This window comes from Rattus norvegicus, chromosome 3 (genome assembly GCF_021556685.1).
Source record: "Rattus norvegicus strain SHRSP/BbbUtx chromosome 3, alternate assembly SHRSP_T2T, whole genome shotgun sequence".
NCBI classification, from domain to species: Eukaryota; Metazoa; Chordata; class Mammalia; order Rodentia; family Muridae; genus Rattus; species Rattus norvegicus.
In genome coordinates, this window is record NC_141536.1 from 4,252,563 (window position 1) to 4,280,211 (window position 27,649).

At 44.6% G+C, this 27,649-nt stretch overlaps 3 long non-coding RNA genes across 5 annotated transcripts; 1 reads left to right on the plus strand and 2 right to left on the minus strand.

Annotated features, from left to right (window-relative positions):
- Window positions 1–1,202: 1,202 nt before the first annotated feature.
- On the minus strand, window positions 1,203–27,649 carry LOC148006402 (uncharacterized). Of its 3 annotated transcripts, none has more exons than XR_015684162.1 (5): window positions 27,365–27,649; window positions 26,336–26,625; window positions 15,299–15,481; window positions 14,541–14,751; window positions 1,203–1,636 (listed from the first exon to the last, which is right to left on the minus strand). It is a non-coding gene; the product is annotated as an uncharacterized LOC148006402 (long non-coding RNA). The 3 variants fall into 3 exon arrangements; XR_015684163.1 differs by lacking the exons at window positions 1,203–1,636; window positions 14,541–14,751; window positions 15,299–15,481 and adding exons at window positions 18,882–19,280; window positions 20,017–20,057; window positions 20,437–20,613; XR_015684164.1 differs by lacking the exon at window positions 15,299–15,481.
- Window positions 1,755–5,441, minus strand: LOC148006403 (uncharacterized). The gene is made up of 3 exons (XR_015684165.1): window positions 4,302–5,441; window positions 2,958–4,210; window positions 1,755–2,440 (listed from the first exon to the last, which is right to left on the minus strand). It is a non-coding gene; the product is annotated as an uncharacterized LOC148006403 (long non-coding RNA).
- LOC148006404 (uncharacterized) lies at window positions 2,010–8,476 on the plus strand. Its single transcript, XR_015684166.1, has 2 exons — window positions 2,010–2,240; window positions 7,477–8,476. It is a non-coding gene; the product is annotated as an uncharacterized LOC148006404 (long non-coding RNA).

Here is a 27,649-nt window from a genome sequence, read left to right on the forward strand (position 1 = left end):
TTCTAGAACTTTTAAAAGAAATCCATGCCTTTGGCTTTAACAAAAACAAATGCTCATCAAACTCCATCAAGCAGAAAAGGAGCCAGGAGGCCAAAGCTTTTTAATGAGACTTTCTGTTTTCAGTTTCTCTGTTTTCCAGCCCAGCTGTTCACTCCCCACCCCCATCCTCCAGTTTGCTATGTTTTAAATCCTCTAAAGATTAGTAATGATGGTCTTAATTGTCTTCTGAGGAACAGACTAATGCAGGCACTCAAAACATAACATACTAACAACAAATCCTGGCAATACGTTTATAAATGAAAATCAGAGACCTGAGGGTGAAATAACTTGCCTTAGCATGGCCAAGATTCAAACTTGACAACAACGGTCCTCCCCTAACTATTACTCTATACTCTGTTAAACACAAAGTGTTTTCTTCCCTCCTGAACTATTTCTCTAAACAACCCCTGAACCTGCAGAAAATGTCCCAGCAGAACCAGAAGGTCCTCTCTGCTAGGTTAATGTTTTTGTCAATACACGGACAGAAAAACTGTGAAGTTGAAATGCTGTGGAGAGAGGTATGACCTCTGACACATCCTCCTGGCAGAGATCATTGAGCAGGGAGAGCGGGAGATAGGTGTGGGGGAGGATGAATCTAGGACCAGTTTCCCAGTCCATCAGGGTGGATGAAAGGTTGTTCCCTCTGGGCATTCCCCTGCCTTCTTCCTGCTACCTTTAGTGCTAGTGAGTCACAGAACCAGGTTAAGGTGGTTCAGGGGAGGGGAAGGCCACAGCTGTGGGGACAAGAACCAGAATTAATAGCAGACACAGGTGTCTATACCATGTTCTCTCCCTAAGGCTCTTCAGCATGTTTGCCTAAGCCTGCACAGCTAACTATCACAGTCAAAGCTAAATGGCTGTACCCTCCATCCTGCAATGCCTATGAAGCCTCGACATAGCTCACCTTCTCTGAACTTGCAAACCGAAATTTTTCATTACACTTGGGAGGAGAGCTGGCTGTATAATCCAGGCTGGCCTACAATTCTCTATATGGCCCAGGCTACTCTTGAACCTAGAAAATCTTTCTGTCTCAGCCTGCCCCAGCCTGTCCCAACCTGCCCGGTACAGGGATGGGCCCAGGTGAATGACCATGTCTAGTTTGTCAACTCTGCTATATTTTCTTTAAACAAAACCTCAAATGCCCAGTTTTTCAATGCACTTGCCTTGAGCTTTAGAACTCACGTGGTCATCCAGTCCTACCACATACCTCCCTCCACTCAGGGGTGGCATGTACCAGACTCGGGGTAATTAGGAAGGATTTCTCCTTCCAAAGGAGCGACGGGAACATCTGGCTGTGAAAGCACTGGCCGTGACTCTGGATAGGACTGGGTGTTTCTGATCCCAAGGTCTTTCCTGCCTGGAGTTAGGAAAGCTGCATCTGCCTGTGGAGGAGCTGAGGTTCTGGTGCCCATTGGATCCAAAAGCAATGCTGGGTCCTTGAAATCCAGGACCTCTACCTCTCCCACAGGTGGCCCCTGTTTGATTTGACAGACCAAAGAAGCCGATTCTGTTTCCCGGTAGGATGGCCAGTTACCAGGTGCTGGGTGTGGCAAAGGAGAAGCGTGATCAGACTCTGGAGACGTGGTGCCAACATCCACTGAAAAGAAAATTATACAAATTCTAGGTTTAGAAATATAAAATTAAAAGAGTTAGCCCCAAAAGCCACAAACTCAGGGCTAAGCCCTGCTGCCAGGAATAGCAGGCCATAAAGATAAAAAAAAAAGGAATACAGGAACCAGCCTGAGTTAATGGGACTGATTCATGGGACATCTGGCAGGAAGACACCTCCCCCTAGCACACTCAGGGCCATATTTCAACTAGGTGTCCTCCGGCCCCTGATAAGCCCCTGACTTCTAACACGTACTCTTTCTGCTTTGTTCTCACTGCTATGTTTAAATGAGCCAATTATATGTAACCACGCCAAAACCCCCTAGCCTTCTCTATATAACCCTCTGACTTTTGAGTTTCGGGGTTGACACCTCTGTCTCCTGCGTGGGATATGTGTCGGCCCGGAGATCTCTGTAATAGGTCTCCGTAATAAACCTCGCCTTTGCTTATTACATCCAAAATGGTCTCTCTGTGTCTGGGGTCCGCGATTTCCCAAGACTTGAGTAAGGGTCTCTCTGCGTGGGATCTTTCATAATAATGGGGGCTCGTCCGGGATCTTCGCGACCACCCCAGACTCCGAAGACCCCTTGGAGGTGAGTTGGATGTTTGTCTGAGTGTTTCTGTGAGAGCGGCGCCGCAATTGTCAGTCTGTGTCTGTCTCTGTTTTGGTTCCGCCGTGTGTGTATATATGTGTGTCTCGGTACCGGTGAAGTCTCACTCTGGTCAGTACTTAGAGAGTGGACGTGGAGTCTCACTCTGGTCAGTACTTAGAGAGTGGAAGTGGAATCTCACTCTGGTCAGTGCTTAGAGAGTGGACGTGGAGTCTCACTCTGGTCAGTACTTAGAGAGTGGAAGTGGAATCTCACTCTGGTCAGTGCTTAGAGAGTGGACATGGAGTCTCACTCTGGTCAGTACTTAGAGAGTGGAAGTGGAATCTCACTCTGGTCAGTGCTTAGAGAGTGGACATGGAGTCTCACTCTGGTCAGTACTTAGAGAGTGGACGTGGAATCTCACTCTGGTCAGTGCTTAGAGAGTGGACATGGAGTCTCACTCTGGTCAGTACTTAGAGAGTGGAAGTGGAGTCTCACTCTGGTCAGTGCTTAGAGAGTGGACGTGGAGTCTCACTCTGGTCAGTGCTTAGAGAGTGGACGTGGAGTCTCACTCTGGTCAGTGCTTAGAGAGTGGACGTGGAGTCTCACTCTGGTCAGTGCTTAGAGAGTGGACGTGGAATCTCACTCTGGTCAGTGCTTAGAGAGTGGACGTGGAATCTCACTCTGGTCAGTACTTAGAGAGTGGACGTGGAGTCTCACTCTGGTCAGTGCTTAGAGAGTGGACGTGGAGTCTCACTCTGGTCAGTGCTTAGAGAGTGGAAGTGGAATACGTGTTAGTGTCTGTTGTCTGTATTCTGTTTCTGTGTTTGGTATCCCAGAAGCAGATAAGGTTAAGCTGCAGTTTGGGCCAGGTACTGAAGGTACCAGGCATCTGTGAAAATTGGTTATAAGATGCTTTGTCTTGGTCTTGTTTGTCTGGTTTGTTTTCTGTGGTATTGTTGAGTGTCTTTTTGGCTTTTGTTTCGTTTTTGAATTTTAGACTGACGACTGTGTTTGAATTTGGACTGACGACTGTGTTTGAAATCTTGGACTGATGACTGTGTTTGAAATCATGAAACTGTTTGCTTTGTTCGTCAAAGAGTTTTACTTGGTCCTCTTGGTGCTTAAGTTAAGAGTTAAAAATAATTTGCTTGAGAAAAATTGTTTTCTGCCAGGGAATTTTGTCTTTCTCTCTTGAGCCTCCTCCCCAAAGAGAGATGCCCCTCCCTTTACTCCCCTTGATCAGCCTAGCTGCTGTTAACAGTTGTGTAAACAGACATTAACAAAAACCTTGAGGACAAAACCTCTCGTAAATAAAAAAGTTCCCCTGATTAGGCCTCCGGTATGAAACAAGTATAGTGAGTAAGAAACTTAATTTTATGGACCCCGCTCTAGTGGCGGTGTGTTGGTTGATAGCCAACGTTAATTTTTAAAACATAGTGTTTTATCTGTGCTTGTGCTTGCAGCACACAGTAGGGGGGAGCAAAATTGCTGCGGAGCTGCTGCAGCGAGCATGGGGACTTCTCAAGTCTCACCCAATTTTTCTGGCTCTTCAGGAGCTGTTTAAAAAGAAAAGGCTTAAGGTAAAAAGAAACACTATAGAGAGATTTCTTAGTGAATTATTACACCTTGGTTCGCGATCTCTGGGAATCTCACGGTGGACAGCTGAGATAAGCTAAAAAAGGATTTAAATTTTGCTTGAGAGCAAAGAATCTTAAAGGCGGAGTTTCAGCTGGTGTGGCACTTAATGCGTAGCTGCCTAAAAGATCAGAAATCCTGTCAACAGGCTATAAAAAAGGGACAGGCTGTGTTAGAAATGCTACAGGAAGAATGATCTAAAAAGGCTGAGAGTGAGGTGGGAGAGGACTCTAAAGAAAACAAGAACAAGAAAGGAATTTCTGCTTTTAGTGACCAGACCTTCAACTCTTGCTCACAGAAAGAGAGTGCTCATTAGGAGAAGTTCTTTAAGGAGCCTGCCTTGAAGTCCTGCTTGCTAAATAAATACTGTAGGTAAAATAAAAACCATAAAAGCAAAAAAAAAAAAAAAAAAAAAAAAAAAGGAGCCTGCCTTATCTGCTGGCCCTATTCCAAGAGAGGAGTCAGTCTCCAGCATTAAATTACTTTTCTCACTGGTCATCATTAGCATGGAGAATGCCTTTGATCCTATCCCCACAGCAGCCAGTTCCTGCCCCTGTGGTGGAAATGTCCCAGGTTGGGGGACAGAGAAGCCCCTAAAATAGTTTCAAAGAATCTACAACAAACCATGAAGAACTTTGTTTTGTTTTGCCAGTCAGAATTTAAAATTCAGGCTTTGGCTGTGGCCAAGGTCAGGATTAATGTTTTCTTTTCCATGGGCCTTTAGCCCACTGAGACAGTTTGGTGAAGGACTACTACTGCAGTCCTGATATTCAGAGACATGGAGAGAGCTATAGTTTTTTTATTATTAAAGGTTGGTACTATAGTATTAACAATCTCCTTATTAGATATAAGAGACAAGAAGCCCCAGGTAAACTGGTTACAATTCTTTTGTCAGCTGCTTAGTATCTAACACCCAGGTTCTAACGTCTCTCCATCCTTTTGTTATTAGTTCTTACTGGAAGCCTAGTGCCATTTAGAGGATGGGTCTCTTGAGCGATAAAGCCACTGAGCTGGCACTAAAGGGAGGTACTCCTTAAGGGAAAATCTAAGTCCAGAGAGACAGCCGGTAGCAGATAGGCTGCCCCTCTGCTCACTTTTCTGTTTCACAGACACAAGGTCTTTTTGTCCCAAGAAAGCCTCCTGGCTTAGCTGTGTGACTAAATGCTGTTTGCCCTCTTCAGTGGACCTCTATTCTCAAGATTCTCTTGTTTTCCACCATCCCATTTAAGATGCTTGTTAGTAACTGTTACAGGTCTTCTTTACCACCGAGGAAAGACGGAATCCTACTAGAGGCCAGAAAAAGTGTTCCAGAGATGGATAGAAGGCCCTCACTTCTGCCTGCTCTCTTCAGACGCCTAAAGGTAGGGAGTGCCAGGTCTGCTGCCAGGCTCCAAGGGTGGGTCTCTGAGGGGCTAGAAAATGCCCCACCAATCTGGCTAAGATAAAAAAAGGATATGAAAAAAAAAGTTACAAAAATTTGAAGGGTTAAGTTAAGTTGCTGAGAGTTAGTATAAGTTACAGAGAAAATAAAGTTAAAAAAGAAAGAGGTAAAAAGAACAGAAAGCTAGGGAAGAAAAGAGACAAAAAAAAAAGTTAGAGAGCTAAAGAGAGATAAAAGACAAGAGAGGAACATATACTGGCCACAGTAGTTGGAGAACCTAGGAAGATAGTACCTGACAACAGAAGAGAATTCCTGGCTAAAGATCAGTGTGCCTAATACGAAGAAAAAGGACATTGGGTCAGGGACTGCCCCAGAAAGAACAAGAGGGGACACTGGAGAGCCTCTTGGTGCTGGCTATACACAGAGATGGAAGGGAAGCCCGCCCAGTTGTTTTGTGGATACAGGGACCCAATGCTCTGTGCTCCTATGCTCCAGTGGGCCAGTATCCAAAGACCTTGGGTACAGGGGCCTACTGACAACAAACAATACTTATGGACTGCCCGAAGAACAGTGGACCTTGGCGTGGGCCGGGTAACCCACCCATTAATTCATGGTCATCCCTGACTGCCCCTATCCCTTGCTCATGAGAAAATTGCTCTCCAAATTGGCTTGCGTGGGCTAAAATGGCTAGATGAGGCCATGTGTATACATATCTATAGACTGTGTATGTGGAGCTTAAGACCTGTCTCAGTACACCAGTAACTGATGCTGGGAGATGAATGGCTTAGTGCTTTTCTGCCTGGAACACACCGTTCCTGCCAGCCGGGCACTAACAATTATCACCCAATCCATGACTTAAACTGTGATAGAGTGGCTGATAGAGTGTCCAAAGATGGGACCACTGGTCAGCTGCCATGGACTAGATTCTCCACCGGTTGGGGACAATCTGGTCACCTTGCTGCCCAATCCGGACCTGGAGCCACCACAGCACGAGTGTCAAACACTGACAGAAGCACATGGGTGGAGGAAAGACCTCTGTGACTGGCTGATTGACCCCTGCTGAAAGCCGAGGACCTTGTCCACAGACGGGAACAGTTCTCTTCATGAATGAAGGTCAGAGACAAGTGGGTGCTGCCATGGTGGACAACACAGTGTCATCTAGAATGGCTGAACCCCAACCCCCAACACATCAGCACCACAGATGCCTTTGCCATCTCTTAGATGCCCTGATGAAGCCAACAACTGTGAGTACTATTCATTGCTCAGGATATCAGGAGGAAAGAGATTCAGTGACATGGGACAGTAACAAAGTAGATAAAGTGGCTTGAGAAATGGCTATGCAGGAGCCTATCCTGGTTACAGGCCTACAGGAGACAGCCACTGAGAACTGGGATTAGACTAAGGGATGGCCTCACTTAAAATGTACAACAGAAGAAAAGGCCCAAGTTGTTTAAAAGATAAAAGGACAATGACACACTTGGGGAGAAAGCTATACCCCCCCAGAGAACAAACAAAAGACTCACTTTGCCAAATTAAGAAATAGACTCATTTAAGAGATAAGAAGTTTGTCCAAATAGTTAAAATATATATAATAGACTTTAAGATTTTAGCCAAGAGAGACAGTAAAAAGTATAAGATACGTTAGTAAATAAATGCTTAACAAACAAACAGGACAAAGAGACCTAGAGAGTTTAACGAAAAGTCAAAGTGAACTTCACTGAGATAAAACCAGAAAAATATAATCTCCTAGTGCTTGTAGATACTTTTTCAGAAATAGACAGAAGCTTTCCTCACCAAACGAGAGACGGCCTCTACAATCATCAAGAAGATACTGAAAGAAATCTTCCCCAGGTCTGGAATGCCCAAGGTAATCTGGTCAGACAACGGTCCTACTTTCGTTGCCAAGGTAAGCCAGGGTGTGGCCAAGTATTTAGAGGTCGATTAGAAATTACATTGTATTTACAGACCTCAAAGCTCAAGACAGGTAGAATAAATAAATAGAACTCTAAAAGAGACCCTGACCAAATTGACCATGGAGACTGGCACAGACTGGGTGACACTCCTTCCCTCTTGCTCTCTTCAGAGCAAGAAATACCCCTTCCAGATTCAGCCTTACCCCCTTTGAGATCTTATATGGGGCCTCAGCTCCCCTGACTGTATTAGATGATGTTACTAAACCAACTTGTCATAGTGCCATAGTAATAATGATTTGTGTGCCAGGCTAAAAGACCTACAGGTGATACAGAAAGAAATCTGCTCACAGCTGACAGCAGCCTATGCCCCGGAGACCCCTGAGACATCCCATCAGTTCCAGGTCGGAAACAGCTACACTGAGCCCAGATACTCGAGCCTCGCTGGAAAGGACCATACCTGGTGCTGCTGACCACCCTGACAGCCGTCAATTCTCAGCCCTCACCAGCCGTGTACTTACTAGCTGTTAGGGCTGAGAGCTGGGACCTAGAGGGAAATTCAGTCATGTTTGTCCTGGGTTCCATCGAGATAGGGGTGGGAATAGGCTTGATTTCTATTACAAATGATGTAACATTACATATGTTAGTACTCCTAACACTTCTTGGGACTGTGCCTCAGGGATCACAACCTGTATAAGTTTAGAAGTTCTAAAAGACAGTCATGACCTTGGTATATAGGTTTAGATAGTGTCCAGATAGAATCCTGATGCCAAAGACTTTTTAGCTGACCTCCAAGAATACCTAACCTCCCTCTCAGAGGTAGTCCTTCAAAATAGAAAAAGATTAGACCTGATATTCCTTAAAGAAGGAGTCTGTGTGCTATACTGAAAGAAAAATGTTGCTTCTATACAGACCATTCAGGAATAATTAAAGACTCCATAAATAAACTTAGAAAAAGGTTAGACAAAAGACAGACAGAAAAACACATAAGAGATGGTTCGAGAGCTAGTTTAGTAGATCTCCCTAGATGACTACCCTACTCTCTGCTACAGCTGGGCCATTATTAATAATTTTCTTGGTTTTAGTTTTTGGACCCTGCGTGACAAACAGGTTAATTGCTTTTGTTAAAAATCGAGTGGGTGCTGTGCGGTTGATGGTTGTGAGACAACAGTACCAGTCAGTTAAGACAACTGGTGAGACCAAATACGAGACTTGATATCAAAATTCTAAGATTAGAATTATTTAGTAGGAGAAGACGGGAATGAAAAGAAAATTATACAAATTCTAGGTTTAGAAATATAAAATTAAAAGAGTTAGCCCCAAAAGCCACAAACTCAGGGCTAAGCCCTGCTGCCAGGAATAGCAGGCCATAAAGATAAAAAAAAAGGAATACAGGAACCAGCCTGAGTTAATGGGACTGATTCATGGGACATCTGGCAGGAAGACACCTCCCCCTAGCACCCTCAGGGCCATATTTCAACTAGGTGTCCTCCGGCCCCTGATAAGCCCCTGACTTCTAACACGTACTCTTTCTGCTTTGTTCTCACTGCTATGTTTAAATGAGCCAATTATATGTAACCACGCCAAAACCCCCTAGCCTTCTCTATATAACCCTCTGACTTTTGAGTTTCGGGGTTGACACCTCTGTCTCCTGCGTGGGATATGTGTCGGCCCGGAGATCTCTGTAATAGGTCTCCGTAATAAACCTCGCCTTTGCTTATTACATCCAAAATGGTCTCTCTGTGTCTGGGGTCCGCGATTTCCCAAGACTTGAGTAAGGGTCTCTCTGCGTGGGATCTTTCACCACAAAGCTCGAATTAGCCTTTGATTTGAAAGACACATCAATACATCGATTCTGCTGTGGCCTTCCAGGGCCTGCCCTGGTTCAATTGGTGGGTATTCTACATCCTCTCCATTCTCATTGTGATAATTGCAACTGTCCTCAGTACAGATCTCCAGGGCTGCAGCATGGTGGAAGGAGTGCTCCAGCGCTGAGGAGCAGGCTGTGGAATGGTCACCTCTGACCGTGGCTGGCCAGACATTGTCCAGGGCCAGCCTGCTGCTGATGTGAAAAGCCCACGCCCCAGGAATCCCCAGGTTGCTTAGTCTAAGAACAGTGGAAAGAGTGGATTGTAACCAGTCCATTCATCCTCCTTCAGAATTCATATTGAAATCAAAAGACTTTAACGATCAAAGCCAAACTTTCCATGCTATGTCAAACAGAAGCAAAGCTTCTAAGTAACTGAGATAAATACCATACAGGAACTTTGTTATAAGCTGCCTTTTGTTTGGCATTGTGTATGGAACACTAAGCCATCAGGTTATATGTCTGCTCCAGAAGCCCAAATCAAATATTCTGTCAAAATCCTGGCTGTCTTGAGAGCAAACATGGAATGCAAGAATATTTTATGCTTTCTCGACGTGAATGAAAACTTAAATCGGACTCAAGCTTACTTAAGCTTAAAATTCCTAAAACACTTAAATAGTACTGATTTCTACAAGCCGTGCCTACACCAGTGCTTATCAGTCGTCACTGTGCTCTGCAAGATAGGGGTGGTAGCTGTGCTAGATCTTAGTGAGGAAAAAGTTGGTTTTGAGAGGTTAGCTAATCTTCAGATCATACAGCCCAAAGTTGGCAAAGCCACGGCAAGAATTTCATGCTAACAAGAAACTTTGTCTTACAAACATCTCTGTGTACAAGGATTCACATGGACTAATGTATTAATGACAGAGGATGATAGATCTATCAGTACTTTTTAATGACCAAGTCTAAAACAATTTTTGAGCAAAAGTTCAACATGGGTAAGATACAAATGTATTAATCAAAATGAGGCTCAGTATTTGGGAACAGATCTTCATTTTCTCTGTAGAGTAGACCATGAACCCCTGTTAATTCCCAAGAATCTCTTTTCTCAGAGGAGTCTCACCAGATAGTCCCAGCTATCCTGAAACTCGAGATCTTCTGCTGGGATGTGGCACTATTCTTGCCAGCTCAGTCACCTACTATCTCAGTGTCAATGGTACGCTTGCTGTGAAGAGGACAGCCATGTGAGAGATGACTCCTAACCGTAAGAGAAAGCTCGGATTAGGAAGGCTCTGGAAGGCTGAAGGAATGCCCATTCAGAGCCTGCCCCACATGTGGCCCATATATATACACCCACCAAACTAGATAAGATGGATGAAACAAAGAAGTGCAGGCTGACAGGAACTGGATGTAGATCTCTCCTGAGAGACACAGCCAGAATATGGCAAATGCATAGGTGAATGCCAGCAGCAAACCACTGAACCGAGAATGGGACCACCCCATTGAAGGAATCAGAAAAAGGACTGAAAGAGCTTGAAGGGGCCTGAGACCCCATATGAACAACAATGCCAACCAACCAGAGCTTCAGGTGACTAAGTCACTACCCAAAGACTGACCCTGGGCTCCAACTGCATAGGTAACAATGAATAGCCTAGTAAGGGCACCAGTGGAAGGGGAAGCCCTTCATCCTGCCAAGACTGAACCTCCAGTGAACATGATTGTTGGGGGGAGGGCGGTAATGGGGGGAGGGTGGGGAGGGGGACACCCATATAGAGTGGGAGGGGAAAGGTGTTAGGGGGATGTTGGCCTGGAAACCAGGAAAGGTAATAACAATTGAAATGTAAATAAAAAATACCCAATTTAATAAAAATGGAGAAAAAAAAATGACTCTGGAAAATGGGACCTAGCCAATGATATCAATCCTGTGTTTGCACGAAATACCAAACCTCAAATTATCCCAGACTATGTAATTTCCTCAAAAGTCAACAATCAAGAATAAGAGGGAATGGCTAAAAAGAAGTATTAAGATCCACTGAATCATATAACGAGATCTTTGTTCACTGGGGCAAGTATTCATCATTCTAGTCTCGGTTTCTACTGCAATAATGAAGAGAGTTGAGGTTTTCTTCAGTTCTCTATCTATCTCTCATTCTGTGCACTGTCCACGAGCCACTACCTGTACCCAAATGTATTCACCATACTCTGCTGTACTGGCTGGATTTCGTCACCCTGATGCAGACCTGAGAAGAGATTGCCTCAATCACACATGCATATAGGCAAGTCTGGGGGAGGGGCGCTTTCTTGGTTAATGATTGGTGGGAGGAAGAGCAGTTCACTATGGGTGATACCACCCTAGGGTACCATCTCTGGTTGTGTAAGAAATCAGGCTGAGTAAGACAGAGGAACCAAGCCAATATTAATGTTCCTCCATGGCTTCTGCTCCAGTTCCTACCTCCTCCTAGGTTCCTGTCTTGCTTTAGTTCCTGCCTTGGCTCCCCTAATGCACTGTGTGACCCAGGACAGTAAACCAAATAAACCCTCTCCTCCCCAATCAGGTCAGTGTTCGTCCCTTCTGTGATTTGCTATATTCAATTGCTAAGGTTTCTTTTCATTTTTTGAGACACAGTCTCATGTAGCTGATGATAACCTTGAGCTTCTATTCCTCCTGCCTGCACCTCCCAAACACTGGGATACCAGGTGTGATACTAAACCCTGTTTGTGTGGCACCAAGGTCAAAACTCTGGGCTTTGTGTCCCCTAGGCAATGTTCTACCAGCAGAGCTTCAACTCTTGCCTTCAGTTGGTGCTTATAGAAATTAGGGTTGCAAATAAAACACACCACAGAAGACAAAACTCCAGGCTGAAAAAATGACTTAGCAGGGAAAGCCACTTACCTACAAGACCTTAGAGCAAACCCAGAATCCACGTGATAGGGGGAGAGCACAAACTCTGACAAACTGGATTCCGACCCAGACACCTCCCCAACAGCTGCGTCCAACCCCAACTCCCACACAGTAATGTAATTATAAAAACTGAAACCAATCAGTAAGAAGACACCCTGGAGCCCCAGCCCATCCCACAGCAGGGTATTGCAGCTGGGAAACCTCTTGAGTTTGGAAGTGGACAGCTTCAAAGCTTCAAAGAGAAGGAAAATACAAATCATGCAAGAGTGGAGCTAAATAAATGCCTTCTAATGAGACATAAATCAATATCCTGGCGTTTGCCACAGTGCCTGGTGGGAATCTAAACAGCTAATTTACCCTCCACACTGAGGTCGTTTATGCATGCTCACAGATAGAATTTGTCTCCTAAAAGGAAAACTGTATCACAAAACAGAACAGCCATGCTGGCCTGCCTGGGACTAATCCCTTCCCAGGAACTACTCTCTTCCCTACCTGAATATGCATATGTTTCAGAAGAGGCCTGCAAACATGAATAATATATGACCTCTGTTGGAGGAAGAGATTCCAGGACTAGGAAAATGTTCTTCTCCTTGGAGGGGTACAGCAAAGCATCCAGAGGGAGCTAGGACCATGATCCTGAGCTACTTTAGTTTACAAATGTTGTCCTCAATGCTGGGCATGTGTGATGCAATGTTTCAACCCTCAAGACAACGATACTGACAGAATCTGGAGGAAAGAAGCCTAGGAGACAGTGTTAAGTATGCAAACACTGAATGGGAGGCAAAGCCCACGCTGAAAGGGGAGGTAGCAGAGTTGTCACTCAGAGTAGTGGTAGGATAATTCTGCCTTGCATTTTATGTTATTCCATTGTCTGTAGTTTGTCTCATTTTATTAAGCGTGAGGCACACCAAATTTGTCAATCACTCTGGTCATGTCTCACGCTGCTCCTTTCTGGCACATGCCTGTGTCTTAAAAATTGTAGTATTTCAAGCACTCAGCCCTCCTTCCAAGGGGCTCTAGGTACAACCTGGGGAGAGAGAGTCTTTAAGCTAGAGGATAAGAGGTTAGAGGAGAAAGGATAGAGGCCAACTGCTAAGTCTGTTCTAGAGTCTAGACTACACAGACTAGGGTGAGATGGAGACCTACACACGGTACGGATCACAGAACAGGAGGGGACACTTGTATGTAGAACCTTGGAAATAAGGCTGAGTGCTTGAAATACTATGATTTTTAAAGGCAGAGCCCCTGGACACCAACAGAATCTGGGAAGGACCAAGAATCACAGAGTATTAGAATGAGAATTGGTACCTGCATAGCCATAAGAAGCTGCTGTGCGTGTGCGTGTGTCTGTGCCTGTGTGTGTGTGCAAAAGCATGTGAGGAGACAGTTGTCTAGAGCCATAAAGGCCTTCATACACGTGCTCACACACACATGCATACACATCCATGCACACGTACGCGCGAGTGCACACACACACACACACACATGCACACGCACACGCACACGCACACAAACACTGTCATCCATTCACTCCGGTTCTTCACTATTTCCTTTGATGCTTTCCAGAAATATCAAAATTGCAGGAGAGGGGCAGAGTGAGCTGTAACCAGAGTGACTGATAAAATGAACCAAAATACAAACAACCAGGTAACATGAAATCCAAGTAAGAAACACCCTATCTACTCTGCATAAGAGATCACCCCTGTATCCATACTTCAGAGCTGTATTGACTATGGCTCGGCCATTTAACTCTGACATAAGCACCTTTCGTAATTTCGGTAAGACTATTGGTAAATCTGAGAAGATAGTTATACTTACCACCTATAAGTTGAGAGAGGTTTAATTAAGATAATATCTGCAAGGGTTTTATCACAATGCTCTGCAGATAAAGTGATCGGCAAATTTTTGCTCTGTCACTCTATCTGCCCACGATCTAGTTTGAATGAGAAGCAACTATGGGAAGCCACAAAGTAACTACTGTGGGCTAAGCTAGTATTGCAAAATACAAAGACAAAAGAGCCCACCTGAAGTCAATAGTCTCTTAGGAGCACCAACTGGACAGACACCTGCAGAATAGCCTATTGCAGCACTAGCAGAATAACCCACTGGGGAGACTAAGAAATGGATTTGTCTCTGGAAACGCTGTGGGTAAACCAGTCAGCATGATTTCTGGTGATGGTGCCAGGAGAAACCTGAGACGACTAAAAGCCTCATCTACCTCCCCCCCATTATAGTACTCATAATTTAATCCTTAACAATACCTGTTTGAAAGACTGAATCATGATGCCTCCTCTCCAGAAATCATTAACCTGAAAAGCGTCCACTGAGGCAGTTAGTTATGACTGGATATTTTTATGTAGCCCCAAGAACAATGTTTTTCACAGCAAATCCCAGTAGTTCTGCAAAAACATATAATCACTTCTGGTTCTGGTTTATGCCTGACAGATAGTGCAGGAAAAAGAAAGAATCTTTTAAATCTTGGGCAGCCTGAAGCTCCAGAGGTCCAGCTTAGCTCTTGGTTTTCAACCAGCGCCTTTCTTAGAAGCCACCAAAGGTTATTATCAAATGGTTTCTGGCCACTAGAGATAGTGTCCCTCCTAAATGTCCTTCCAGTGCATAGCACAGTCACACACTCCACATTACTCACTGGTAGAGATTCTTCACTTACTGCTCACTGTTAGTCAGGCTGAAATACAGGGCTTTTCTCTTCACGTCATCTGCTTCCCCTTGGCAGAATCCCACCTTAGCAGGAAGCTGCAGCTGGACACTGTAGGATTCTTTGGGGTGAGTTCCAAAAACTGAAGACCATTGGCAGGATAGAGAAAGAGGGCATAGGAATCACATTCATCGGATGCCAGAACGGCCTGGAAAGTGTTCAGCTGTGGACAAAAAGGAATTGCAGACACCCTTAAACAAAGAAATAAACAAAAGAAGAAAATCAGAACACAGGTAAGGTGTTCCAACAAGGGGGCAGAGGCCAGATCCTTTTTAGGATTTCCCCATGTTGGTTTTGAACATAATCTCCTTTAGAATCCCCTCTTCAAATTACAAATATAATTTTGTAAACCACGTGTTATTTTTTTAATCTTTTCTACCAATTTAGATCAATAGTTAAATAATGCATAAATGAAACACTGGGTTAAAATCTTTAGGATTGCAGGGAAGAGGATGAAGAAGAACTAACTAACACTAAGGATATTTGAAAAAGCCATATGAAGGGCCAGAGAGACGGACAGTTAAGGGCACAGGCTGCTCTTCCAGAGGTCCTGGGTTCAATTCCCAGCACCTACTCCCCCATGGTAACTCACCCCTGCTTATAACTTCAGTTCCAGGACTTCTGACAGCCTCACACAGACATACAAGTAGGTAAAACGTCCACGAACATTAAAATACAAAAGCCATATGAAAAGCTACTTGCCAACTTACAACGAACGTTACAAGGTGGGTAATTCTCCTTCCATTGGCTACAAGTTCTCAAAAAGTCCAGAGCCAGATGTAGGACACCTTGCTCTCAAGTTGTTGGTCGAGGATGTCACAGAGATGATACCAGAGTTGTCAATTCTCATTGCTCAGGGCTACCCATCAGAATGTGATGGTAAGATCCTATAGCTGATGACACCACACAAGTAGGTCAAAGAACTTGAAGAAATCACACAGACCTGCCTGCACAGTACTTAGCAGGAAACTTCCACCCCTGCTAGCTACCCTTTATAATGCTAGAAGATGCTACGCAGACTATTCTCACTCCACTGTGACTACTCAGGGCTATATAACAAAAGCCCTGGCAAGATGTACTCATGGGTGCGCCATAAATGGCAGGAATGTAATGAGGATCACCAATCATTTTCTGGGTGGATTTAAGGTCTGCACTACAAGAGGAAACTTTTGCCTGGCATTGTAAATCTGGTCAGGAAAACCATGGCAGACAGGCTCATAAGCCCTGGGAGTGAACCATAACTACTATTTTCTTAAATGGATATATAGTATCAAACAATACCAGTTACAAGCTCATAGATTAACACAGCTCTCGGTGGTCATTGGGGGAGCATCTTCATACAGTGGATGGTAGGTAATACACATTCATAACTAGTCCGAGTATTGAGAATGAACTCTCTGTGGAGAACTCAGCCACAGAAGCTCCCACCGTATCAAGTTCCCTCAAGGCTCAGGGAATATTGGAAAGAAAAGAGGTGGAAAGATTTTAAGAGCCAAAGGTCGGAAGGAGTTGGATCAAAACAATGACATGTTCTCATGATATGGTCGTTGAACTCACAAACTCAGTGCAGTTGGTGTCCAGCAGAAGAGCAAACCACTCAACATTCCAGCACGGATGTGGTAGGGCACTGAAGCCCCTGCCTTCAGCTGAGAAGATTCTGTCACTTGAGAACTGCTAGGGGAGGGTTTTCTTTAGGGGTATGATCCCTAGTGAGTGGACCACGCTGCAGTGGTGGCCCCTCACTCATGAGTAGGCTTCGCTGTATCAAGGGATTATTAGAACAAACACAGTGGGTGAAGTGGATATACTGAAATATACTGTATCAATGTATGAAATTCTCAACAAATAACATTAAAACAGTGTATTTAAAAGTGTTAAGGTTGTAAAGCTTCTCCAGTCCAAACTCTTTTGAGAGTTCTGGGACAAGGAACAAAATTGACTTGCTCATTCCTATACCCTCAGTTTTTATTTTGTGTCTGAATGGCTTTCACATCCATACATCATATTAGCATCCATGCATCCATCCATCCATCCATCCATCCAACCATCCATGCATCTAGGAAGCCATGCATCCATCCATCTAGGCATCCATCTATCTATCCATGCATCCAACATCCATGCATCCATCCATCTATGCATCCATCTATCCATCCATCCATCAATGCATCCATCCAGCATGCATCCAGCAAGCCATGCATTCATCCATCTATGCATGCATCCATCCATCCATCTGTGCATCCATCCATCATGCATCCAGCCAGCCAGCCATGCATCCATCCATCCATCCATGAATCCAACATCTGTGCATCCAGCAAGACATGCATCCATCCATCTATGCATCCACCCATTGCCTACTGCAGGCCACACTCAGTCAGGAAGCAGCTAATCAAAAGGCATCCTTACTGATTTCACAGCCAAACTCCCTTTCCTTTTCAGTCTCTTTACAACACGAGTTATCTTGTCACATTGCAGATGAAGAAAGAGACCCAGGGGCTTGCTTAAGGTCGGGCAATGATTGATGGTGGAAGCCAGCCAGACCCAACAGCTCATCCCCTGCAACAGACATTCATCTGAACTCTACCAAACAAGCCATTCCAGGACACCTGCTCTGACCCAATCTCCCTTCCCAGGCTCAGCTCCACTAAGTCCTCTGCACAGTGTTTAAGGGTCCCCACTCCTACTAAGTGCTTTGATGCTGTGCACCAAGAAAATCCTAACCAGCAAGCACTGCCTCCTGGGGGTCGAGGACTGTGATTCCCTGCGGAACCCCTTCCATCCTTCGGCACCCACTATGTTGGTTTTCCAGTATGTATTTGGCTCCTGTTGGTTGTCTGGTTTGGCTTTGGCCTCCACTCACTAACCCATCTGAATATTAATTCATCAGGGTTGGGTACCCGCTAAACCACATTATGTTTGATGCTGCAGTCAGGACAGAGCCAAAAAACTATGCCCCAAGAGCCTGAATTATAGGAGAGAGGAACAGCCAGGACTGGAATTTTAGGAGAGTGACTGGGGACAGGCATGGTGGCAGAGGCCACAGAAAAAGGAGAGTGTCCAGGACATCAGAGTGGGGTAGGGTAGCATCAGAGTGGCAGCCAATGGATGAAGATAAACACTGTGGGAGCCAAAGCAGACCCAGATGAGAGTTGGAGTCTGAATTAACACCAGGGTGACTGTGGAATTACTCCCTGATATTGCATTTACTGAGTTTCAAAGGGACCTTTTCTGCCATTACCACCTTCTTCCACCAAAGGATTAGTTAAGGGATGCTCCACTGTCTTAGACTCTGTAGTTGGCTTCTCTCACTAGATCATATATGCTTTACAATTTAATAGGGAACTGGGGAGACATTTCTCTTACAAATACTCGCTTTATAAAGAAGGTGGATGAGAAGAAGGAAAAGAAATCACTTATTGGTATCATTACCTCTTCATTTTGCTAAACAAGACAAACTGACGCAGCAAGACCCTCAAAACTGAATACAAGGAACGAATGTGTCCTTGTGTTTTTTTCTGCCTTGTTCTAGAACATCTCAAAGGTTACTTTTACCTTTCTGACACGTAATGCTAAAGTATAGCTTTGAGGTTTGGGTAATAAGACAAAGAAATGCAGATATTAATATGGTTTCACAAAAAAAAAAAAAAAAACTCTGTAGCTCCTCTGTATTCTCTAAATGGAAGAGTCTGCTTACCTTCCTTGTTTTTCAAAAAAAAGTTCATGAATTCAGTCCCCACATTCTACATTTGTTGCAGCTGTAGTCCTCAAGTATGTCATCTGCGGGGCTTGACCCTCCCCAGAAAGGTCAAACCCTCTAAGTTTCCAACTCAAGGACACGAAGAACATGCGTCATCCATCATCAGTCAGGGTAGGGCCAGAGGCTGCGAAAGCTTTATTTCAGTCACAGCAAAGTTCAAGTAGGAGATAAAAAGCCGAACTAATAATCCCATCCTTAAATAACCAACTGTGGAGGCTCCTGGTATGGTGGCCACAATCAACTTCACATGATAAGGGAGAACCAAGGTTCTAAATTTACAGAAATTCCATATGATAAGGGCTGTCTACATGTGGAGATCAGAAGGCAGTGGGGAGGAGGTCTGGGAAGAAGTGAGGAGGCTGTGATGGGAGAGCCCGACTTTTAACCTGGAGATCTGCACATGTAGTGCCTTATTTGCTCTATGTCTCTTCTGTGTCACCTTTTGGCAAAGCACTCACTTCAGATGGCAAGTTTTTAATTTCCTCATCCCCACTAAAAGAGGCAAATAACAGAGGAGAAAACAACAAAAACTTCCTTTTAATATAGTTTATGATCCCAAAGTACATTCCGGAAGAGTTGAGCTGCTTGAAATCTGCCACACATGAACCCCTTGTCAGGGCTACAGACTTCCACACAGAATCGCTAAGAGGCCACTTCATAGGCTCTGAAGAGCCCCCCTTAGAGACACCCTCTTGTCTGACTCTTTTCCAAAGGGAAAGGCCCTCACATTCCCAGAGACAAGTTTTCCAAGAGTCCTCCACAGCGGTTCTGAAGGTAAGCCCTCAGTTGCACTGCCAAAACCTGTACAAGAGTCATGGCCTCCCAACCTCCCCAAAGAGAAAGAGAGAGTGCCAGCTAGGAGAGGAGCTCTCCACAGCGTGGGGAGCAGTACAAAGAGGATCAGGTCAGAGTTGCCCAGCTGCAAGGTCTCCAGTTTCCTGTTCAGACAGAAAACCAGAAGGCTTCTCAAACATACCATCCAAAAAGGGTAAAACATCAACCAGCAGAATGACATCTTTACAACAAGGGATTTGTCTATTCAGCCTTACCAAAATGATAACAAAATAAGAAATGAGGTGATTCCTTCCTGGGGGACAAAGTTCAATGCTCAGTCTTCTTTAAGGACACATTCTCTGGAGGTGTAAAGCCACTGATTCTGGCCTACGATGTTTGGTGTGAACACCAACCACCACTTTGTATGTTACTCTTTCCCCATTCCCATGGGGACACTGATGTACTTGGGGTATTCTAAATTCACCCCTGTACTGCAGAGTTAAGAGAATGCCTAATGCTTTCACCACGACATAGTGTATCCTCCTTCATATGTAGTCTTCAAGGACACCTAAGCAGTTTTCTTCAACCCATTTTCATATATCTAGTTATTCTCTATCCTCTCTGTCTTCACTGACATGTGGTAAATTACACACGTACCGTTTCTGTGGACTCGAGCTTCATAAATTAAAAGCTCCAGCTAAATCCAAAGTTCTTGATCAACAACTGTCACCTCTGCACCAACTCAACACCCACCATTCCATGTTAAAGCATCCAGGGACCAGCTGTGATGCATACTATTAGCTGTCAATCTGACGCTATCTACAACCATCCAGGAAACAGTCACCAGGCATGTCTCTGATAAAGTATCTTGTTTAGATTAATTAAGGAGGGAAGACCCACCCTAAATATAGACACCACCATTCCCTGGGCTCAGGCTTGCACTGCATACAAAGAAGAAAGAAAGCTTAGAAACAACACCCATCTATCTCTGCTTCCTGGCTACAGATACAATGTTTCCATCCTTTTCTGAAGCAACTTCCAGGCTCCCATCCCTCTCCCAGGATGCAGCCCAGACTAGGGCAAGCTCTCCTACCACTCACTCTCGGTTCCCATTCCTGTGGTCCTTCCAACCCAAATGAAATTCCTCATCAACAAAAACCTTCGACATACTATCTAATTCAGTTCTAGATAACACCCTCTTCCCCAGTGAGAACACAACAGCCTTCCCCTGACACCAAAAACACACAGAGCAACAACGACAACAACAACAACAACAATACAAACAAAAAAACAAAAAACAAAACAAAAAAAATACGGTACCCATCATTACTCAGATCTTCCGGCCATAACCTCTTTGCTCTATGAAGTGACAGTTTAAGAAATCTCAGATTAACTAAATGAACAAACACTTTATTTGTTCATTTTTTTTCAATGCAGTTGCACCATGCCATTCTTGCATGCCAGGTAGAACACTCTGTCACACCCAACGTGAACATCCTGGAGGGAATGAAGAGAGCAGAAACATTTCACACGGTAAAGATATTATTCATCTGATGTCATTTCCAGTGACATTAATATTAATATTGCTATACCAGATGTCAGAAAACTATGTAGCGATCACAGAATCTTCCAGGCAAAGGAGATTGTTGTGTGCCAAAATCTACCTCAAAAATAAAAAAAAAAAAATCTATCAAAGCAAGAGTTCAATCCCACGGTCTTCAAAGTATTCAGAAGAGCCTTCCACAGGAGTAATTGAGAACACATCTTGTGCTCAAAACCTCATCGAATGGAACAAGTCCTGAAGCCCATTCAGCCTATGGCAATATCTGAGGAACAATATGGATGTTTGGAAAAGTTAAAAAACAAGAAAGCTATAGAATTTTCCCCACCAAATTCCCCTGCAAAAAGATAAGAAAAACAAAGGGGAAAATCCCAAAACAGCAATTTGGACAACCCTCCTCTTAAAAAGTACTTACAGAGAGGGCCAGAGAAGGCTCGAAAGGTAAATAAATCCCTTGCCTTGAAATCTGAGTTCAGTTCCAGGAACCCATGTAAAAGGAGAGAACTGGTACCGGGAGGATCTCCTCCCAATCTCTGCATGTGCACCCCGCTACGTGCACACATAAATCATACAAAACCACATACCATACATGTCCTACACACATACCACACACACACCCCACATATATATCATGCACACACAAGTGGCCTCAATGCAGTATGCACATACCATACAAACACCACACACTCACACACAACATGCACACACCATATGCATATAAACACACCATACAGATACACACAAGCACACACATTATGCACATACACACATCATACACATAAACCATACACAGACACACACATCACACACATATACAAACACACACATAATGCACAAATGCAGACATACATACACATCATGAACATGCAGACACACAATTTCATATACAGCATTAACATAGATTATTTACATACACACTCACCATACATAGACATACATATTCACATGTAGCACGTAAACATATACGTACACATACATGCACACACAGAGAGAGAATAAAATGAAATAAAACAACCAAGTCCTTACATAAAGGAGTTCTACCACAAGATCGTTACATGGCAGGAACAACACATCGCCTTGGTTAATTCTCATGACAACCCTAAAAATTCAGCACTACCATGTCAATCTACAGCTTAGAAAATGAAGCCTGAGGGACTGTGTCTTCCAAGACCACTGCTGCAAGTGTTTTCTGCCTTGTTCCTGACTTCACAAGTACCTGGAAGGTGTAATGAAAGAATTACTGTGCCTATGGGTGCTGCTCACTCATGAAGGACATACTTAGCTAACCTTCATGAGGACTTGTGTTCAAGTCCCAGAACTGCAAAATTGAAGGAAGAGCTGGGAAAATGGTTCAGTGTGAGGAGTTGCTATTCAAGCATGAGCACCTGAGTTTGATCCCTAGAATACACACTGAACAAAAACAGTCATGGTGTCTGTCAGTCCCAGATCTGTAGTCCCATAGAAGGAAGGCAGCTTCGTGAGCTTCGTCACCCAGCAATCCATCCTGGCTTAGCTGCTGAGTACTGGGTCAGAGGGAGGTGTGCCTGAAAATGATTTGAAAGGGAGCTGGATAGAGTGCTCAGCAGGTTAAAGGCACTTACTTCGGAAGCCTGATGACCAGAGCTCAATTCCCAGACCCCATGAAGGAGGATTAGCAGAGAGCTGACTCTGAATTTGTGTTGTGACTACCACAGTGTCAAAGCATGCACACGTACACAGAACAAATAAATAATTTTTAAAATGTGGATAGTGCCTAAGGAAGGACACTCAAAGTTCTTCTCTGGTCTGCACACACGTGCATCTCCACACAAATGTGAACCATGCATGAATGTCTGTGTGTGCCTGCACATGCGCACACATTCACAGACACACACAGAGACACAGGTACCGCATGCACGGACACCAAAAGGAAACTGTCAAAGACTGTTTCTAATGAAAGGTTGCTAATGAAATGAGAATCCTATGTAGTAAACTCATCTCTCTGGGGCTGTAACCTTCATGTCAAATAAACACTAAAACATTTGGGACCCACCGCAGCCTCAAGACCCCGGAGCCTCAGTGCAAATGCTCCTTGCTCTACTTTTTTGTTTGTTTGTTTGTTTTTTCTGTTGCAAGAGGCTAGCTAATTCAGCTGAACATTCCTTGGGAGCATCAGAACATAATTTCGAAGTGAGGTTATCATCAGAAGCATCCTTCACAGCAACTTCACTCCAGTTCACACTTCCTTTGAATATGGCTCCAAGAACTGTCCTAGCACCAAAGCCGCAATGAACACTAAAACGCTAACCTTATTTATTAGATGTCTTCAGAAAAAGTGCAGCGATTGTTACTGTAACTACTTATATGATTCGTGTACAGGAAATGGGTCTTGCATGGAAAGTGTAAGAAAGGGGAAAAGTATGTCTTCTAAGGTGACTTTGCCTCACTTAAGGCAGATTTGGAAATTATTTTCTCTTCTGTGATATAAACAGTAATTACTGTACTTATCCTGTGGGACTGTGTCGAGAAGACAGTATAAAACACTCCTGCAAGAAGGTAAGGGGAGGGGGGCAGAGGGATGGCTCCCTGGTTGAGATCATTGGCTCTTTTTCCAGAGGACCCATGTTCATTTCCCAGCACTCACATGACAGCTCACAACTGTAGGTAATCCGGTCCAGGGTATTCCACGGGCACTGCATGCAACGGTATGTAGGCATATGACCCATGTGCATAAACACAATTTTAAAAATTTAAAGAGAAGTCTGATGGTGTGAACAAACAGACTATTTAACAGTTGTCTAGTTTGCCCTTCGACCCTTACTAACTAAGGTCACCAGAAAGACTGTGGCTCAGCTAGAAGAGTGCCTGGTCAGCCTGAACTCTCGGTTCCGTTCCCATCAAATGGGTAGGGTGTGATGCTGCACACCCACTATCTCAGCACAGGTCAGTCAGGTCAAAAGGATCAGAGATTCAAGATCATCCTCCATTATGAGGTTTGAGGCCAACCTGAGATGCATGGGGTGGGGGGATCAAAAGCAAAACAAAAGGAACAACATAAACGTCAGACTCCCCACTTCAAATCGTTCAAGGCTGCCTACTTCCAGGAACCAATTGCAGTCCTCAGAAGGGACAACGTCTTGAGTGCTCCTGCATCAGATCCCAACACCCTGCTCTTCTGAAAGACACTGTGCCTGCCATGCCCCTAGTACATTAACCTCCAGCGCACAGGCTGATACATGCTCTGCCTTCTATCCTGGAGAAATTGCTTGCTCACTGAAACCTACCCAAATGGAATCCCTGAATCAAGATGGGTTAGGAGGAAGCTCTAGCTGGAGAGTCCACCATATTACCACAACAAAAGGTTATCAGTGGTGTTCCTACTAAATGTAAGAGAGGCCATTCAGAGTAAGAGCATTCCGCTTAGAGACTATGTCTATTTCAGTGCCGATATAAGGAAAATGTGTAAAAGTAGTTTCTGAATTAACAAATATCGACTATGTTCAGATAGAGATTATATATGATATATATGACTCTCTGCATATATAACCCTAACCCTAACCCCTTACTCCTAACCCTAAACCCTAGCTCCTAACTCTAACCCTGTGACATAGATTTTTTTAACATTACAGGAGAAGCTGGAAGGCAGCACACCCTATGAAGTGCTTGCTGTGCGTGCATGAAGTCCTGATTTGAATGGCAGCACCCAGATCAAAAGCAGGTCATGGCAGCACGCTTGTAATCTCTGGCCTGGAGAGAAAAACAAGCAGATCCCTAGGGCTCACTGGCCAGCAAGCCTAGCGTAAATGGGGAGCCCCAGGCCCCAGAGAGACCCTGAGTAGAAAGACAAGATGGCTCCCAAGCAAAGATATTTAAAGTTGACCTCTGGTTCACACATGCATATGCACACATGCATATGCACACATGTGCATGCACACCCACACTCTCACTCATAAATTAAACATTTTTAAAAAGACTGTAAGAAAATAGAAATATTAGAATTGGCGACCTAGTTGCTTGTATTATAAAAGTTTATTTTTTTCCACTATAAGCTTGTTATACATGATGTTAGATAAACGTTTTAAAAAGAATGTATGAATGAATGACTGAGCGAATGAAACCTAACAGTGGGGACTGTCTTCTCTAGCCCTCTAGCTGGCTGGCCTGCGCCAAGGAGGCAGTGTTTGAGTTGAAGGTATTCTGTTGAACTGTAATTGAGATGTCAAAGCCAAGGCATTACAAGGCTAGTCAGTAAACAAAACTGGATGTTAACCTGTCAAGTAAGAAACTGTAACTTCAAACAATTTCTCCATCTCTGCTGGTGCAGGCTTTAGGAAAACATGTCTCTTCCTTTAAGTTCACAGAACAAACTCAGGAACAAGGGGCAAGCTCTTAGGGAAGACATCACTTCTGTAGCTCAGAGGCACTAGGGGAGTTAAAGCAAACACAGATTTGCTCCAGGTCTATGGCATTTTACACCCAGGTGGAATTTCACAAGAGGACTCTGTCTCTACCTACACCAGGAATGAGGCCATTTACCCTCACCCACCCATACCCGCTTCACATGTTGCCAAGACCAAAGCCAGAGCAGAGTGGTGTTTTCTCCAGGGAGACTGCAAAGCAGGCTCCTGCAGACAGAAGTATGTAAACTGTTACAAAGGCAATGTGGAGAAAGCTACAGGGAACTTACTAAGAAGTTCATGGCATGCTTGCTCACTCTCCTGTGATGTCAGGTCAGGCTGTGCAGTGTTTTGACACTTTAAAAAGTGTTGGCTTTGAAGAGGTGGCTCAGCACCTTGTAGTCCTTTCAGCATGCTAGCTCAAATCTCTGTATCCATTGTCAGTCAAGCAGTTCACAACTGTCTGTATGTAACAACTCCAGCTTCAGGGGGCCCAAGCCCTCTTCTGGCCCTACCAACACAAGCAGACAAAGAGAAAGACACACACACACACACACACACACACACACACACACACACACACGAATAAAATAAAAAAACCTTATAAAGCATTTTATAGTATTGATTATAGTAAAAATGTCACGGGAGCAACCTTAATGACCACTAGGAAGGGTGAGATTTTATAAGGTTGTAATAAATGTTACAGAAATACACTGACCAGAGCATACTAAACAGCAGAACAAGCAAGTGAAAAAGTAATATGGGCACTGTGGACCCACTGTTGTCAACGGCAACAATATTAAAGAAATAAATAGAAATGTACACACGAACCTACAGGTTATTTTTGGTTTCTCCAGACAGGGTTTCTCTGTATTCTGTCCTGGAACTCACTTTGTAGACCAGGCTCGCCTAGAACTCACAGATATCTGTTTGCCTTTCTGACTCTGCTGGGATTGAAGGTGAGTGACACCACACCCAGCTCATACAAAAAAAAAAAAAAAAGTTGTTCCTTTTTAAATTTCCCAAATTTTTAATTTTTTGATGAATATATCATTAGAACTATTTGTGTACTTATAGGTGATTCCAGGGGGAAAAAAAAACTGTAAAGTGCCTTAAGTTCCCTCAGGGTCTTTGGTATCTGCACCTTAGTCCCTCATTTTACTAAGCGATTTTCTTAGTGTTGAGGAGGGGAATCAAGGGAATGCCTCTTAGCCAATGTCTTAGTTTCCTTTTCAAGCCCAACCCTTCTGTTTATTCAGCTGCAGGGTACACCTCTGCTTACCTCTCCAGGCCACTCAGCCCCAACCAAGCCTGTCCTCCTCCTAGGCGCCCACTTGCTCCCAGGTGGCCAGGAAGAAGTGGGTAGGGGGGAAGCCTGTGCACAGGTAGCAAGCAGCCAGACTCAGCACAGCCCAGGAGGTGTCCTCCATACAGGATCCGGCCACTGCTGTGACTCGAGTGGATGTCAGCCAGGAATGGGGCGATGGCTGGGAAGTCAGTAGGAAAATCATCAACGACATATTAAGTCTCCCTGGGTAAGTCCTGGGTGGAGATGATCCCATTGGTGCTCACCTACAATAAGACCACAGGGCGGTGAGACAGTTCAGCAGGTAAGGGCACTCTGCTGTCAAACCTGATGACTTGAGTTTTAGGACCCGACAGAAGGTGGGATTAAAAAAAAAAAAAAAACAAAAAAAAAAAAAAACAAAAAAAACTGGTTGTTCTCTGCTCTTCACACGCATGAGGTAGCACGTGAATCCCGCCCCACATAAACATTTTTAAAAGGGCAAAACGGTGGTCACTCAAACTGGTGGTGGGCAACCACCAGTCGAACGCACCTACGGTCCGAGTTCTACTCGAGTCAAGAAGACTCCCTCCTCTTGGCAGGTTGAGACACATCCAGGGGTAACAAACTCAACTTTGGTGACAGTGCTCAAGTGCACTGCAACTCACAGGTGCGGCCGCTCTTGAACCCGCTCATCTTTCTCCACCACTGCACACCTTGGGTGCCGTGTCCTTAATTAGATTGCTATGCCTGTGTGCACAGCCTCCCACCGCCCCTAAAGGCAAACCGCACTAGCCGCCTCAATTTCATCTTCCTGCCTGCGAAGTCGAAGTAGAGGGGGACGGTTCCAGCTCTCCCTTGAAATGATCCTTATTCCTCCACAGTAGGGATCAAGAAGCTGCAGCACCGCTGCTAAGTCCGGTCCCCAGCGGCGATGACAGTTAAACATGGAGGTTAGTTGCTCCACACCCTGGGAAGAAACTACAACCCCACACCAAGCCGCGCACCTCTGGGAGCTGAACTTACGTAGAGGTTGCTGAACTGGACACCATAGAAGCTACTTCTACGTACTGCTAGCTTCACAGCCGCGGAGCTTTCAACGTCGCCCTCCTGCAGCAGCCGGTCTCCCCACGACTCCCCGTAAGGAAAGAGCTATTCAGGATGCAGAGTCCCGGCTCGTGACAGCAGCACCAGCACCAGGAGCAGCGATAGCGGTGATGGCGGTGCCAGACGCCTGGCTGTCCGGTCCCAAGACATGCTCACCCCTCCCTGGCTCTGCCCTCCATACCTTGAGTCTCTGCAGGCCACTGT